The sequence below is a fragment of the Panicum virgatum genome, chromosome 4K (genome assembly GCF_016808335.1).
Source record: "Panicum virgatum strain AP13 chromosome 4K, P.virgatum_v5, whole genome shotgun sequence".
Classification (NCBI taxonomy): domain Eukaryota; kingdom Viridiplantae; phylum Streptophyta; class Magnoliopsida; order Poales; family Poaceae; genus Panicum; species Panicum virgatum.
The window spans coordinates 6,334,721-6,339,549 of NC_053139.1; the positions used below are offsets into that span (position 1 = coordinate 6,334,721).

General features: G+C 47.9%; 1 long non-coding RNA gene across 2 annotated transcripts; it reads right to left on the bottom strand.

Annotated features, from left to right (window-relative positions):
• Positions 1-201: 201 nt before the first annotated feature.
• On the bottom strand, positions 202-2,532 carry LOC120702808. 2 transcript variants are annotated; one of them, XR_005686542.1, is made up of 3 exons: positions 2,183-2,528; positions 573-1,359; positions 202-492 (listed from the first exon to the last, which is right to left on the bottom strand). It is a non-coding gene; the product is annotated as an uncharacterized LOC120702808 (long non-coding RNA). The 2 variants fall into 2 exon arrangements; XR_005686541.1 differs by having other exon boundaries at positions 573-2,532.
• Between the last annotated feature and the right edge of the window lie 2,297 nt (positions 2,533-4,829).

Here is a 4,829-nt window from a genome sequence, read left to right on the forward strand (position 1 = left end):
CCTCCAATATGCACTTTAAGCTTATGTGGGTATCCTATTTGTAAAACCCAGCTTAGCCCCCATGCTGGGTATCCAACTTTCATAGAGAAAATACACAGTGGGAGTTGCATAAACTAATTTATTATCATTCATTGAGTCCATAACATACTGTCAAAGCTTTCCATGGCAAACTACAGAATCCAGGAGCATAATATTTTTTTATGGAACAGGAGAGGCAAGCCCCTACTGGTTATGTATTAGAAAAAGTCATATACAACAAGACAAAAATAAAAGAACAAAATTATATACAACAGGGAGTCTATCCATTCGACAATTGTCGCGAAGTACTTTTTGTGCTCCATGGGTAACCATGGCAAGTTCACACTTGAAATCTTGACATCTTTGCACTGATGGCATCTCATTATAAAAAAATGAGTGTATTCCTTATTGACCATATGCTCACATTATTTCCAAGGATTGCATATTTTCATATTCAGATAAGCTATAATGAGTCTGCAAAAGGGTGAAGAAGAATAAATGTAAAACTAATTGCCCCAAATGCAAGACCATTTATCTTCTGAATTTGGCATTACCTGGTCTGAAGGTGATCAAGCAGTAGGCAGTATTGTTCATGTGCTTGGACTAATAGAGGCAGATGGAAGAGTGAATGAAATGTTCAGCTGTAGCTGCATTCATCAGAGAGATATTCTTGTTCCATGCAAAGGAGGAGAACCGTGGGTAAGCAAGTTTTGGCATCATATCACACCAGAGGTCATCCATAGAGAAATTGAGCTTCCATTGTCTGGAGCACAATATAAGCCTGAACCATATGGAAATACTTGGAAAAAATGATTTCAGCTAACAACCCATTGATTCATCCAACTGATCCTCATTCAAAAAAGCAAGCAACAGGTTAAGGGAAATTCTGAGAAAGGACCATAACAAAAGCCATGAACGATGACACTGCCATCATGTGTACTTGTGTACTTTGATTCGCTAACAAGCATTTTTACAAACTATCATCAGATTATGAATCGCGACAAGAGGTTTAACCTTCCCCAGAATCAAAATCTTCATGGTCGCGCATTATATCGTGAGCAAAAATTAATGTATCTGGATTGCACAAATGCACAGGCAACGAATGATATTTTGGATCCATATTCCCAGTTCTAACTACTATGTTTAATCACTTTAGCACCAGCAACAAATTATGGTACCTTGGATCCACAAATCAAAGATGATCAAGAATGTGCCATATATTAATAACTGAGTGGAGTAAAATCAGAACCAATTGAATTTGCCAGAAGTAATAACCTGGTTTGTAGTAGTATTTTGCAGCTCCTTTCTGAGTGTGGTAGCAAACCTTGCAATTTACAGTCCCTGGGGACAAGCATGCATTGAATGAGAATTGTGCTCTTGTGCAGCATGAATAAGGACTTACGGTATAGTGCACTGTATCACAAGCACAAATGCCATTTTAAATAAGTTTGAACCTCGAAAAAAATTCAGCGTTCTCACAAAGCTCATATATGTTGATACTCAAGCTATGTTTAGAAAACACATTTGACCATCTAAGTAGACACTCATTTAAGGCGATTCATCCAGCAGCTTCGATGTATTGTTATATACATCTGACCAGTGACCATTGGATGATCGAGTGTGTAAGTGATAGGTCTTGCCCATCAAAAACACATAATCAATATATAGCTAGTTAACTGGGAAAGAAATTTTAATCTACAAACTAACTTGTGACAACACTTTGAAATAAAAATGTATGTTATTTTGGTTGGTCCTTGCAAAATAAATTTAGTCACTAATTGGTTTACTGTCAGGCTATCAGATATGCCATCATTAGAACATTTGCTATGTGCTGCATTCAGTGATTCTTAACTTTTAGATTGGAAATTGGATGTGAGGAACATATATTCAGTAATCAAAGCACGGCTATATAACATTATAAAGAATATAGTTATCATGACACCCAATTTACCCAAATACCAGAAACAAACAGACCAATTATGTCTGCATAAGAAAACCTAATAAGATCCTTCTTTTGGCAATTACTGATAGTGATTCTATTGTCTAGAGAAAGAAACTAAAGAACGAAAAGTAATATATGGTGCAGGAGTGCTGAGGGCCTGGGTCTCGTGCAAGCCAGACTTGCCTAGTGCTGGCCCGCAGCCCTGATAATTAAGACACCTACCTTGTTGCTAGCTTGGCTACCTGGGAGCTCAGAGAGGATGCGGACGCTGGGATCCATGGCGAGCACCGCACGCCGCCGAGGATGGGGACGCGCCGCCCCAGCCGTGTGCGGCGCGCCTAGCGAGGACGCGGTGCTGAGGTCCCCGTGCGGCCCGGCCGCTGCTGTCGCCGCCGCTTCCATGGACGGGGCATGCCGCCCCACCGCCTGTCGAGGATGCAGACGTGCCGCCCAGCCGTGTGCGGCGCGCCTAGTGAGGACGCGGTGCCGAGGTCCCCGTGCCCCCTGGCCGCTGCTGTCGTCTGCCGCCGCTTCCGTAGACGGGGGCGTGTCATCGGGAAGGAGGCGGCCAATGTTTTTCACGCGCCCAGAGAAGGGGGCGGGTACGACAGCGGGTACGTGGGAGGGCGCGGTGAGAAAAAAAATTTAGTTTTTTTTTTGGCAGAAATGCTCTCTAACTCGAGGTTTTAAGGTGTCTTCACCTCCACCTATTTCCCTCGGCCCTGACACACGGGTCCGGTGTGAGGGGTACGGCGGGCCAAATTTAAATGAGAAAGGTTTCCAATTATTTTCGATCTTTATAGTACAGATTCGCATAGACGCTTGTGCGACACGCACGTGATTTAAAAAAACTAATTAGCTTTTAATTCAAAAATACATTGAATTATATAGTATTAATTAAATTAATATTCAAATTACTAAAAATATGTAATATGATAGATGTCGCTACTATCTCGAAGTTTAGGTCAATATGAACCTATGGCAACTTCTTGTTAATTATAATCTGAATTTACAAAATAACTTCACGTTACACTACACAAAATAGTAGGTAAAATGTTAAGGCAGTTATCTTGAGGTGGAACCTCATGGATTCAGTATGGTTTGTCATCCTCTGATGCCCAGAAACATGACTCGTTTCTGGCGACTCATTTTAACAGGCTTTGTGATTTGCAAATTGAGTCGGAGACGACCCCATTCTGCAGTCTTCTTGTGCCAAACACCTATTTTCTTCCTTTCCTATTTGCGATTTCTGGTCACGCTTTCCTCTTCCGCTGTCAACTGGCACCACCACCTCGCACCTCCCCCGTCAGCTTCGCCCCGCATGGTCCCGTGGAGCTTTCCAGGAGATGCCAGTGCCGGCCACGGCGGCGTCCATGCGCGGCACGAAGGCGGCCGGCCCGAGACAAGCTGCGCGGCGACTGGACCGCATGCTGGACGGGCGCCGGGGGCGGGCCGCCCGAATATTCCTCGCGCTGGCGTACGCGGCCGCGATGCTCATGCTCGCCACGGGCGACGGCGAGGGGCTGGGTGCCGGCATCATGGTGGAGGTCGCGGCGCCGGCGGAGCCCGGGTCGGTGTGCCGCAGCCACCTCGTGTTCAAGCGGTTCCTCCAAAAAATGTGCGCCTTCACCTCGCGGCCTAATCGGGTGAATGCCCAATTCCGAGTCTCCATTGCATTCGTCTGGTGGGAAACCGACGGAAGCGCAAGTCGTGGACAGTCCCCACTGCACCATCCTCGCGAGGCCGGGCGGAGCGGCTCCCAGCGCGGCTGCAATCGGGTTCTGCCCCAAGCGGCTCCCTCGCCGCAGCCACCGGGTTCCGCCCCGCCCCGCTCCCTTGCCGGCGGGGCTGGCCGTCGAGCTCTCCACCCCGCCCTGCTGATCTCCGTGGCGTCGCTCGACTCGGTCTCGTGCTCAGCGTCCTATCGCTCCCCGTCCGTGTCCTTGTCCTTGTCGCCCTCGATCTCGAGGGTGTTCTTCCTGGCGTCGGCGGTGGGGGCGGTGGGCCCGCGGACCTTTGGTTAGCTAGCGGCCTAATCAAGCTACGCCTCCATCAATCTCTAGCTAGCCTAATCAAATGTTTTAGTGGGGGAGGATCTGTCCTCGTCGTCGTGGGCGCCGGGGAGGGCGACAGCGACGGCCGTGACCGGCCGGCCGGCCGCGCGCGCACGCGAAACGGAGAGGGAAAGCGGCAAAGGACTACGCCTCGGGGTGCGTACTGGGCGATTCGGCGATCTCCCTCAGCTCGCTCGCTCGCCTCCCGCTGCGGCCTTTGCGTGATCGGCTCAACCTCGGACAGGATGCGCGCCAGGTTAGAGGGTACGCGCGGGCGGGTAAGGTATCGACCGGTGAGAGAAAAAAAAAGTTTGGGCAGAAACATCCCCCGACATCTAATTTTTATGGGTAAACACTCCCTCCCATCTCCCTCGGCCCTGACATGTGGGTCCAACATGAGGGGTACGGCGGATCCGAGTCAGGTGAAAAAAGTTTTCAATTGTTTTCGATCTTTATAGTATAGATTAGATCTGTTATTTTTTTATCTTTTTTTAATAAATTACCCACATTTGCCCTTACGGAAATATAAACTAAAATAAACCCCTACACATGTACTCCCTCCGTATCTGAAAAGAAAGCCGTTTAGGACAGGAGCACGCATACCAAGGAGTGATTAATTAGGGTAGAGTTTACCCCTATTAAATAGGGTCGCGGAAACTTCTAGACCACAAGCAAGTCCGGCTTCAAATTGGTTGGCACAAGGAGCCTCAATGCAAGAGGTCGCGGGATCGACTCCTGGCGGGCTTGTTTTTTGTTGGGGGTCCGTTTTTTGCTCTTTCGCAGAATGGTGCTCGTGCGCGCGCTGGTTTTTTTTT